Raw genomic sequence first — 12,912 nt, forward strand, 5'->3', positions numbered from 1 at the left:
TCCACCAATGGGGATGACGGACGACGGCACAGCGGAAGGGGTGGAGCCTCAGTTAGGGACCGGAAGAGAGGTGGTCTCGGGGAGAGACAACGGAAGAGGGGGCTGGTCCTTGGGAGAGAAAACCGGGAGAAGGGGCGGGCCCTCGGGGGGAGTGACCGGAAGAGGGGGCGGGTCCTTGAGGAAAGACCGGAAGAGGGGTGGCCCTCGGGGAGGGGCCGGAAAAAGGCAGGCGGGCCCTCGAGGAGGGTCCGGAAGAAGAGGAGGAGGAAGGAGGTGGGAGCTTGAGGGAGTTATCCAAAGGCGAAAGGGCGGGAGGGAGGTGTGGTTCCGGGTTTTGCAGACTCCTCCACCCGCCACCCCTTTGCCTCAGTGTCTTCCGAAAATTACAGGTGCGGGAGATTCTTTTCCTCCTTTTTACAAATGAGGCAGCTAAGCTCCTTGAAGGCGGAAGTGCCGGTTAGGGGCAAAAGACCCCGACTGGGAGTAAGGAGGACGCTTTGTGGCCCTTGTCTGTCACACGCAACTGTACCCGCTTGTGGTTTTGGACAAGTCACCTTGGCCCGGGGGGCTTCGGTTTCCCAATACGTGACATGAAAGGCTGGCGTGGTTCAAGCCTGTCTCCGGAGTTGCTGGGGAACAGGCCTTGGACAAGATGTCAGGTGGTGGTGGTACTCGGCCTGCTTTTGAGGCCCCGGGTAAGGTGTGGGGACCCGTGAACTTGTTTGAGCCTGGGCCTTCCTTTCGCACCCACCGTCGCTGGCCTGGACAACAGGGGCTAAGTGTCTGTGTGGCCCAGGCTGGAGTCACAGCCATCTCTTGTCTCCCCCCGCCCCCTCTCCCTTACATTACAACCACTCGTGGCCTGGCGGGTCTATGAATACATCACTGCCTTTTCCCTCCTCCTTGCCTTATGCTTAATTTAAATGCTCTTTTCTCTCTCCCCTTGGCGGAACACCTACTCATCACTTCTCTGAGCAGCAGTAATTGTTTCCTTCTCTGTAGTGCTTTGTTGGAAACTCTTATGTAACACATTGTGGGTGTCTGCCTCTCCCCCTAGACTTTATGCTTCCTGAGAGCAGGAATTTGTAGCTTTTATTTGACTCCATATGCCCACCGATCTGATACGGTGGCTGACTCCGAGGATGTTCAATAGATGTTTATTAAACACTGTCTTTGGATATCTCAGGGAGCGCTTTACAGAAAGGTTACGTGACTTGTCCAAGGTCACAAGGCAGGTAAATTGGCACAGTCCCTTCTTACACCTCCGTTTCAGTCTAGTCCAGCCACTGGGAATCCCATACAGCTCCAGAGTGTGCTTAAATGTCGCTCCCGTCCCTGGATTTTGTAGTTGCTCTATGACCGGAAGGCGCTGTCCTCTACTCTCCAAGGGAGAGACTAGGCATCATCTCTGGAGACCCTTTCCTGAGCCTCCTCTAGCAGGGGAGATGCCCTTCTTCGACCTTCCACAGCCCCTGTGCCTCTGTACATCAGCCACCACACTCAGCACTCTGTATTGTTACTGTCTGTTTTGTCTCCACTGCATTTATTACTAATACAGAAAGATGTTAAAAAGAAAAAAAAAATTCGGGACACCCTGCTGGCTCAGCTGGAGGAGCAGGTGACTCTAGATCACAGGGTTGTGAGATAGAGATGGGTATAGAGATTACTTAAAAATAAAAAATCTAAAACAAAATTCATTCTTAGTTTTCCAATGGCTCTCAGCCTTCCCTCTTGCCCACACAGCTCCTGACCCATTTCCTCAGGGCCAGTTCAAAGCCGAACGTGTTCACTCCCAGTTTCACAGAAAACAGCCAGTGCCCGGGATGTGGGGGGAGATGACAGGAGGGTGACAGCACCGTCCAGGTTCCACCCACAGGCAGGCCGGGTGGAGATTCACAGAATTCAGACGAAAGGGCTGGTGGCCTCACAGTGATGCAGTCTAACTAAAGTGGGCTGGAGAGGAGATGGGTAGACCGTCAGAGGCTTTGGAGGACATCTCGTGGGCTTGTGTCAAACCCAGAAAAACCAACACCAGAAGGATGGAGAGGCCAGGGAAGCAGTCTTGTGGAAAGTTTCACAATCCTCCCACGTTGGGAGGTGTGGAAAGTCTAGAAGGCACCAAGAACCTCTCATTTTGGCAGAAAAACTTACTCTGGTGTTGGGAAGTCCGCAAAGATAACCACGGACACTGAGCAAAGCTACGAGGGGGATGCACAGTTCCCCAAAGTGCAGCGATCACAGACCAGAGCGGTGGGGATGGGGCTACTGGTGCGGAAACTACAAAATATTGTCTGTTCTTTGTTCCTCACTCCTCACTGTACTGTCAGCTCCCAAAGGGTCCATCTGTCTCTCCATGGCTTATCTCCGGGCCTGGTGCATGATAGCAGGTGCTCTGTGATTATTTGTCCCATGAACAGACAGCAGGAGCACAAATCACACCTTCTTACCCCAAATCCCATTGTCTCCACCATATCACGTGGCTCCATTATACCCTTCCCAAATCGCTGCCATGTTTTGTTTTTTTTTTTTGTCTGTTTCCCCTTCGTCTTGGCCATAGTATGCTGTTTGTTCTCTGTGCAGTTGACAGGTTCGCTCCCTCACTCCCCTGGCGTGCACGTCCTCTGGGGTGGGTGAGGGAATCTTTGGAATAGACCCACAACCCCTGGCCATCACCAGCTGTGTCAGCCTTCCACTTTAAATAGATTGTCCACCACAGGCAGGGGGCCAGGTGAGAGCCACGGGCAGGCGTGGCCCTCCCTGCCCTGTCTGATCTCTCGCTTTTGCCTCTGCCCGTGCCCAGGGCTGGAGCCAACAGTGGTAATCCACGGTGGGAGCACCTGAGGTCAGCATCCCTTGGTGCAGCTGTGTTTGCTAGTTCCAGATGCCGTCTGGCTGGGGAGCTTCCCCCTTGTCCGTTTTCACTTCTGTTGTTTCTGTAGCTCCAGCACTTTCTCTTCCAGTCGCCTGCTAATCCTATTCCTCCTTTCCGCTGCATTTTCTGAAAGGCCAATGTCCCTGCTCAGTTCACATTTTGAATTCCAAAGGAGGACCAGTCCTGTTTATCCTCATCCCACAGTGTCTTCACCTCTTGGCCTCAGGCTTCTCATCTGAGAAATGGGAAGAATTATGCCTTCCCCATAGGGGGCCGGGAGATTGCAGGAAAGACTGGGACAGTGGTTGGTGTTAGGTCTAGGTCTGTGTGTCCTAGGGTTGTGATATACAATGTGTTTCTTACTGTGGGTCATGGTCAGAGGGTTTGAAAGCTGTTGATATACTGAAGAGTTACCCAACACCTGATGCTGCTCTAAGCACCTTACACGTATCAACTCAATCCTACAACCCTGTGAGCCCCCGTCTGTGTCCCCTAATGAGGCACATGGGGGCTAAGTGGTTTGTCCAGGGTCCACCAAACAATAGGAGATAGATAGAAGCTTACAAGTGCTATATTGCCCCTAGCAAGGATCTGATCTGACTCAAGACTGCTTCTTCTTCCCACCCACCAATCCCTACAGACCAGCCAGTTAGTCTAGGCCATCGAAATGCAACATGGGGCTCTAACCCAGCTGGTGGCCGAGTGGGGACTGAGAACAACGGTTCTCAGCAGCCGTTGTCAGCAGAAGTGTCCACACGGTGGCAGTGTGGTTCACACAGTCTCCTCAGCGGACCAGGCAAGCTGGGCACGGCCCTGACGCACCAGCTCCCTCGGGTCCACTGGGCAGGGGACAGGTGTGGGAGACGGGTGCATCTCAGTGACCACATGTCCGAGGATTTCATAGCTGGAGGGAGGCACTTAAGAAAAAAGTCAACGAAGAGAGAGGTAGCGGGCCACAGTCTAAGCTCATAGAGTTTTCAAGAGGTGTTTCTCCTCGAGTATCTTTGTTTTCAGTTTCCATCTTGATGATAATTTGTGTGTTTTGATTCAAAACAATTTTAAACGTTTATTCACTTTCGAGAGACAGAGCATGAGCGGGGGAGGGGCAGAGACAGAGAGGGAGACACAGAATCCAAAGCAGGTTCCAGGCTCTGAGCTGTCAGCACAGAGCCTGACGCGGGGCTCGAACTCATGAACCATGAAATCATGAACTTAGCAGAAGCTGTATGCCTAACCGACTGAGCCACCCAGGTGCCCCCATTTTACAGGTATTCTAGAGTCCAGGGCCTGGTCCAGTTGTTCTCAGCCACCACAAAAGTCCACTGATGTGTATGTAAAGCAGAGAGCCCACCATTGTGGGCTGAACGTTTGTGTCCTCCCCGAATTCATATGTTGAAGCCTTAACCCCCAGTGTGATGGTGTTTGGAGGTGGGGCCTTTGAGGGATAGTTAAATTTAGATCAAGTCATGAGAGTCGGGTCCCCATGATGGGACCTGTGTCCTTACACTTACAAGAAGAGGAAGAGAGACCGGAGCTCGCTCTCTCTCTCTCTCTCTCTCTCTCTACCATGTGAGAACATGAGTAGGTAGCAAGAAGGTGGCCATGTACAAGTCAGAAAGAGGGCTTCCCCCAGGAACTGAATCCACCGGCCCCTTGATCTTGGATTTCCAGCCTCCATAACTATGAGACCTAAATGTCTGTTGTGTAAGCCACTCAGTCTGTGGTGTTTTGTTATGGCGCCAGAGCTGACTGAGACACCCGCCAAGAGTAAGAAGATATATATTTTTTTCCTTTTTTGAGCCAGGATACGATACTGTAAAAATAGCCTTTTGATTTAATAGACATCCTAACTCTATGATACCTATATATATATTTTTTAAAAATTTTAAACGTTTATTTTTTTTGAGAGAGACAAAGACAGTGAGTGGGGGAGGGGCAGAGAGCGAGGGAGACACAGGATCGGAAGCAGGCTCCAGGCTCTGAGCTGTCAGCACAGAGCCTGACATGGGGCTCGAACCCACGGACCACGAGATCATAATAACGTGAGCTGAAGTCGGGCGCTTAACCAACTGAGCCACCCAGGCGCCCCTAGACCTTGTTTCTTTAAATGTGTAGAATGAGTATAAAATTGAAATCTTATACAATTGTAAGCATTAAAATGCCAACATTGTTGGGGCGCCTGGGTGGCTCAGTCAGTTGAGTGTCTAACTTGAGCTCAGGTCATGATCTCGAGGTTCGTGGGTTTCAGGCTGCGTGGGGCTCTATGCTGACAGCTTGGAGCCTGGAGCCTGCTTCGGATTCTGTGTCTCCCTCTCCTTCTACCCCTCAATCGCGCTCTCTCTCTCTCTCTCTCTCTCTCTCTCTCTCTCTCAAAAATAAACAAACGTTAAAAAAACCCTGAACCATTGTTTTAAAACAATGCCAATATTCTTGGCACATAGTAGGCCCACGCTGTGTGCATAGTAGGCATGCACACTAAGGGACATTTCAGAGAGGATGCGTTTGGCTATAAGAAACAGAATGCTTACCCAAAAGTGGCTTAAATGGTAGGGATTTATTACCCTATAAAATGAGAAGTCTGAACGTAGGTAGTTTCAGGTGATTAATTCAGGATTCAGTGATGTTAGGGCACCGGGTCAGCTTTTCTGCAACTTTCCTGGCCTTCTCCCACCTCCAGCGTGGCTCTCCTGGCTTCAAGCGTCATATCCTTCCATCAGATCCTCCCAAAGCAAGTGGGTTTCTCATCCCCCGTGTTGTGGCTTTTAAAAATCAGGCAGGACAAATCTTTCCCTGAAACCCTCCTTACTTCTGCCTGACCAGTAGTGGATGACACGGCCTCTTCTAAACCAGTAACTGGCCAAGGGATATGGATTAGACCCATGGCAGGGTTCACTCTCTGGAGCTGGGCCCACCTTCCCTGAGCTCTTCTAGCTGTATACACTCCGAACAAAATCAGGAAGCTGCTAGCCTGCAAGCAGTGAGGGAATGGCTACTGGGAAGGTAGCTGGTGTTATCACAATTAGCTGAAGTTGCCGGAAACTTCTAGAAAGCAGTAAAATAAAGTACACCTAGTATCAGCAAATGAGTTCAGACCACTCAGTGGTTCAGGTGATGGGAAGGTCAGGAGAGAGGAAAGCCAGGGGCAGAACTTTATGGAAGGGTAGGGTGGTGGAGACTGTGGTCTTACACAGTAATAAAATTTTACATCGAGCCCCGGCTTTTTAGCTGTAGACTGCATTTCCCAACCTCTCTGGCCGTGTAACTAGGTTGGGGGAATGGAAGTCATTTGTTCAACTTCCAGGCTGTTCCTTTAAAGTAAGGGTCAGCACACTTTTTCTTTAAATGTCCAGATGGTAAATACTTTAGGCTTTGCAGGCCCTAAGGTCTCTGCTGCAACGCCTCAGCTCTGTTGTTGAAAGCGCAAAAGCAGAAATGGGCAAATGCGTAGATGGATAAGCATGTCTGGGTCTCAATAAAACTTTATTTACACAAACAGGCAGTAGGCCAGATTTGGCCCATGGGTTACTACCAACCTCTGCTTTGCCAGCCTCTGCTTTAAAAGGATGGGGCATGGGGCCACCTGGCTGGCTCAGCCAGGGGAGTGTGCGACTCCTGATTTGGGGGTCGTGAGTTCGAGCTCCATGTTGGGTGTAGAGGTTACTTAAAATGAATAAGTAACTAAAAAACAATAAATAAAAGGATGGGGGCACGCCATCCCTTTCTCTCTAGTTGGAATGTGGGTGTGTCGGCTGGAGCTGGAGTAACTACTCTGGATCACGGTGTTCAAGTCCTTTGTTGAAATGGTGGAGAAAAATGGTAGGAGTTTGAGACCCTCACTCTGTGGAGCCACGTACCCGCTCCGCACTGCTCATGGTGACTGTTGCGTTTGAGGAGGACTAAACGCATCTTTTGTCCATCACTCGTGGTTTGGGTTTTGCAATGGCCACCATATTAATAGCTTAGCTCCCTTATTTCAGAGACCCTAAGGGGCCATCAGATACACATTGCGCAATCATTTCACGTGTCACCAAGAAACAAGACCACCGCTGTGTCTCCTATTAAGGTTTGTTTCTCCACTCCAGATCCACTCTGCCATATTGTGCTTTGTGATGACAGCACTGGAGACCTGTGAACTACACCGCGCCTTTGCCTGCTGGCCAGCTTCCGCCACTCAGGGTCATTGGAGGGAAACAAGAAGGCGGGAGGAGGGAGAAGGGACTTGCTCCTTCCTCTTTGCTTCCCTCTTCCTCTTTGCTTACTACTGTCCGGAGCACTGGCTCCTCTCCCAGGCGGCAGCCCTTGGTTCCAGCCTCCAGCTTTCCTCGGGACCTCAGAACTGGATTCATCATATGCCTCGAGAGGTACCGACACTAGGCAAGTCGTGCCTCCTTTTCAGAGGTCTGGGTTCCGGCCCGAGGTGGCAGGGATGGTGCTGGGTTTGCACATATTGTCCCTGAGTTATCTCTGTGTTCCCTTTGCCTTTTTGGTCCTCAATGCCTATGTTATAAATTATCTCTCTCTCTCTCCATATATATATACATATATATATATATGTATATATATATAAAGTTTTATTTATTTTTGAGAGAGAGAGAGAGCAAGCATGAGCAGGGGAGGGGCAGAGAGAGAGGGAGACACAGAATCCGAAGCAGGCTCTAGGCTCTGAAGCTGTCAGCACAGAGCCCGACGCAGGGCTCGAACCCATGACCTGTGAGATCTTGACCTGAGCCAAAGCCGGATGCTTAACCAGCTGAGCCACCCAGGTGCCCCCAACAAATTCTCTATATTAATTGTCCTCATCTGAAATGCGTTGTGTAGCTTGTTTTTCTGATCGACCCCGGAATACTGAAACAATTTTTCTCATCACTTACAGTTCCTATTTTATGCTTATTGAAAGAGTTCTTTTTTGACTGATTGGTTGATTTTTAAAGATCTTATTTATTTTTTTAAGGTTACTTATTGATTTTGAGAGAAAGAGAGAGAGTGCACAGAAGGGGCAGAGAGAGGGAGAGAAAGAGAATCTCAAGCAGGCTCCATGCTGTCAACGCAGAGCCCGATGCGGGGACTCTAACCCACAAACCGTGGGATAATGCCCTGAGCCAAAGTTAGATGCTTAACTGAGCCACCCAGGTGCCCCTTTAAAGATTTTATTTTTAAGTAATCTCCACATGCAACATGGGACTTGAACTTACTACCCCAAGATCAAGAGTCCCATGCTTTACCTGCTGAGCCAGCCAGATGCCCCTCCTTTTGATTTATTTAAAGAAAATTTAATATATGTCTTGTGTACATATAAAAAAAAAACTAGTGAATATATTTGATAAGAAATTTCTTTTTAAAAAATGCTTTTTTTTTTATTTATGAGAGAGAGAGAGAGAGTGGGTGCATGAGAAGGGCAGGGAGAGGGAGACAAAGAGTCCCAAGCAGGCTCCACTCGCTGTCACGAACTGTGAGTCATGACCTGGGCCGAGACCAAGAGTCTGGCCGCTCAACTGACTGAGCCATCCAGGCGCCCCAATGGAACTTTCAGTACAAAGATATGATGGATGAAATCACTGGTTATTGGTGGTTGTACTCAATCTCCAGCCCCTCTCTCCTTCCCCGGAGGTGAGAGGGTGGGGCTAAAAGTTCCAGTCCTCCCATCACCTGGATGGTTCCCCCAGCAACCAGCTCCCATCCTTAGGGGTTTTCCAAAAGTCCCCACATAAACAGAAACTCCAGGGTGGCTCATAGGGCCTTGGTTTGAATAGCAAAAGACACCTTTATCGCTCTTGTCACTTAGGAAATTCCAAGGGTTTTAGGAGCTCTGTGCCAGAAATGGAGACGAAAACCAAATATATTTTTCTTATTTTAAGTCACAGTATCACAGGTGGAAATGGAAGTAGATCAGGGCAAGGAGTTTATGTAATCCCTCAGCCTCGTTCTACTTTCTGTGTCCTGAGGACTCTTACTGCTTAAGTGTATGGTCTGTTTTCTCTGTTGGACTATGAACTCCATGAGGAAAGGGATTCTGATTCTTTTATTCTCCATTTTAGCCCTAGATGCCCAGTAAAAGTTTTTTTTTTTTTAAGATTTTATTACTTTATTGCTTAAAAAAATATTTTATTTGTAAGTAATCCCTACACCCAATATGGGGCTGGAACTCACAACCCTGAGATCAAGAGTTGCATGCTCCGCTTAGCCCTGAGCCTGAACATGGCTGGCACTCAGCAGATGTGTGTTAAAAGACAGAGAGAGAAAGAAGAATGGAGTGAGAGGTTCTTCAGTTTTGGTGTATGAATGGAAGTCCCTTAACCCTGTCCCCAAGAATGGCCCTCTTTGAGGCTTGGGTTAGTCAGGATTCTTCCGCGTTACCGTAGGCAGTTAGGTTCAAACAAGATACCTGGAGGCCAGCAAGGAGGAAGTTGTGGCCAGCTGTCAGGGCCCTGTCCCGGCAGCATGCCACAAGAAGCCAGATCAAACCAGACAGGCCCAAGATGGCGGGCGTGCGCCCTAACAGGAAACCTCTGACCATATTAGGAAGAAGAAGTGCGAAACCCTGTTTCTCTGCTGCAAGTAATGAATATTTTGCCCCCTAGTTCCCAACTGCCGGTAAAAGATGGGAACCCAAACCCCAGGGACACAGCTGTCTTTCTCTCTCTTGAGCTTGCTGGAGCTCACATCTCAATAGCGTACTTTTCCTTTTAATAAACCTTCCTGCTTGTGTTGCGTGTCCGTTGTGCTGCGTGTCTGTCTTTGAATTCTTCTCGTGACAAGACCAAGAACCTTTGGCGACTTTTGGGAGGGGCTGGGTCGAGGCCCCATGGCCGCTCGGTCTCCACAGTTCACCCAGCAAGGTCAGGAACCAACTCAAACCAGCTCACGGAAAGGGACTTATTAGCTCACATAACTGGCATGTTCAGGGATGCAGCTAGCTTAGGTACAGTGGGATCAGGACCCAAATAATGTTGCAGAGCTCTGTGGGCTTTCCATTGCTTGTTTTGATTTCCTCATCATGTTGATTTTATTCTCCATGTCGTGGGAGAGATGCCTACTACCAGTCACAAGAAGTCCAGCTTTGGGTTGACAGTCTGAAAATGGGAAAGTCCCTCTCCCTCCCAGTGTCCATCCCTCAGGTCTCAGGAAAGACTCTGACTGGACCTGTTTGGGTCACATGTCCGACTGTAGGGCAGTCTCCGATTGGCCAGCCTGCATTATGTGTCTGACTACCCCTCACCCCCACTCCCTGCCTCCACTGTGATGGGTGGTCCCATAGAGTTGGGTGGACATTGAGTGGGTTCTCCAAAGGAAGGCGTGTGGATCACAAACGTGCAGGTAGTGAGGGCTCTTTGACTCAAGTCCAATAATCCTTCCATTTGCCATATCCCTTCTTGATCAATTCATGCCTGACAAAGTTGGGAAGACTTTGATGCTGGAGGAGAGTCCTTTGATCAAAAAAAGTTGTGCTGGGCCAGTTTCGTTTTGCCTAGGTGAAAGTCCCTTTCAAGTGCAGAGCGTTTGATCTCAGTGGAATACTGGGTTGTCTTGCTGATGCGCACAAATGTACGATAGTTAGCAGGCTACCTGTGGTTTTACTGAGGCAAAGACGGACATCAGACTCCTGAGTTTCCACCAGTTAGTTTCAGGCAACCACATAACAAGGGCTGAGTCTCCATGGACTCGCTTCCTTTATTTAACTGGCTCGTGCTTCTCTTTCCTTCACTTTTTTTTTATTTTCTTACAATTATTTTTTAAAGTATTTATTTATTTATTTACTTACTTATTTTTATTTATTTAATCTCTACACCCAACGTGGGGCTCGAACTCATGACCTTGTGATCAAGAGTTGCATGCTCTTCTGCCTGAGCCAGCCGGGTGCCCTTCACTTTTCTTTTTCATTGATCCCTCAGCATATGCATATTAAATGGTGCAATACCATAGCTATATTTTACCAAGAGATTTTCGATGAGTGTGCTTTGTAATTATCTTTGTAATTACAAAAAGCTTATTAACAGTTGCTATTACAGGGGCGCCTGGGTGGCTCAGTCGGTTGAGCGTCCGACTTTGGCTCAGGTCGTGATCTCACAGCTCGTGAGTTCGAGCCCTGCGTCGGGCTCTGTGCTGACGGCTCGGAGCCTGGAGCCCGCTTCGGATTCCGTGTCTCCCTCTCTCTCTGCCCCAAACCCACTCGCATTCTGTCTCTGTCTCTCTCAAAAATAAATAAACATAAACAAACCACAGTTGCTATTACAAATATCGTATCTGCTCTTATAAGTGTACCTTCACTGGAGCCACCTTATAGCCACCCTGGGGTGACTATCCCTGTTACCTGTTGCTGTGCAACAAACCACCCCAAAACTTAGTGGCGTAGCACAGGGATCATTTTCCTCCCAAGTATGACATTTGGGTGGGGCTCGGCAGGGATAGCTCATCTCCGCTCCACATGGGGAGCCCAGCTGGGACTGGAGGATCTATTTCCAAGATGGCGCACCCATATGGCGCAAGTTGGTCCTGGCTATTAGCTGGAAGCTCGGCTAGATGCTTCAATTCGTCTTTACGTGGGCCTCTCTCAGTATGCTGGCTGGGTTCCTAGAGAAGTAGTGGAGGTTGCCAGTCTCCAAGGGCCTGTGCCCAGAAATTGGGGGGGCATCACTGCCACCATGTTCTTTTGGTCCAAAAAGTCCCAGAAGCCACCCTAGTTCAAGGGGAGGGAGCAGAGACCTCACATCTTGATAGGAATTGTCATAAAGTCTTTGGCCATCTTTAACCTACCACAGTGCTTCATAGCACAGGCTTCTGGGCACCTTTTCCTTTCCTGATAGACTGACTTATTTAAAACTTAAACATGGCTGGTGTTAAGGAGCCCATCTCATATGTTTTTGTAGTTGCTTTCTTTCTTTCTTTTTTTTTTTTTTTGATGTTTATTCATCTTGAGAGAGAGAGAGCAGGGCAGGGGGAACAGACAGGAGAGGGGGACAGAGGATCCGAAGCGGGCTCTGCGCTGACAGCAGAGACCCTGGTGAGGGACTTGAACTCAAGAACCGCGACATCATGACTGAAGTCGGAAGCCTAACCAACTGAGCCACCCAGGTGCCTCGTAGTTGCTTCATTTTTAAACTACAACGACAGACTACCACACACTGAAATTTCAAGATAGATTGCATTGCCATTCATTTTTTTCTGGTGGCGAGACTCTTCTGCATCTAATGAATTTATAATAATTTGGAGCGACCCGAGAGACTGGTCGGAGACGGTGACATCTCAAAGAGAGTGAAAAAACAAGTGACAGACTTCTGAAACATTTTGCACGGAGCACTAAACTTGGGGCCTTCTCCAGAGGAGCAGGCGAATCAGTTTTACTTATGCAGAACTGAGAAAGGAGCGAGACAGGATATTCTGCTGGTCTTTTCTTCCCTGCTTAAATACATCTGTTACATGCTGTTTTTTTATTTCAGGGTTGATGGATTGGTCGTGTGATGTACTTGGATTAAATACTTGGGCTAAAGCATCTCATATATTTGCCCATCAGCTTCACTCTGTGGCAGATTTACATTCCGTCTGGGGTGCCAGATTGAATTAAATGCTTCTTTAAAGCCTGCAGTCTGACAAAAGCCTTGCCCCAGTCAGCATTTTTACTGTATTAAAAAAATAAGCATCTGCAGGGAAATGATGCAGCCTACGGTTCCTTTTCTCGGGAAGAATCCAATTTGGCTCTTGGGGATGATGTTGTAATTGGTCAGAGAACTGAGGATCCTAACTGAGGCTGAAGCCTGGAGAAAGGTGGACAGTCCAGACTCCAGGTCCCCATCTGAACCATCCCGTCCCGCCTGTATCACGGGACGTCTGGTTGATGGAGTGGCTGAATACTGTTTTCGAGGGTATGTTTTGTGTAACCGGCACTTTGACACTTCTCTGCCATCCTGTGGGACCACACACACTTCACCGTGTCTTAGGTTTGAAGGATTGTTTGCTCTCTTAACGTCTTGTCACCCAGTGTTCATGAGAAGGAAGCCCACAGGTGATGAGACGGCTGCTTTCATGACTTAATATTTAGAGGACGG

Source organism: Felis catus, chromosome B4 (assembly GCF_018350175.1).
Source record: "Felis catus isolate Fca126 chromosome B4, F.catus_Fca126_mat1.0, whole genome shotgun sequence".
Lineage (NCBI taxonomy): Eukaryota > Metazoa > Chordata > Mammalia > Carnivora > Felidae > Felis > Felis catus.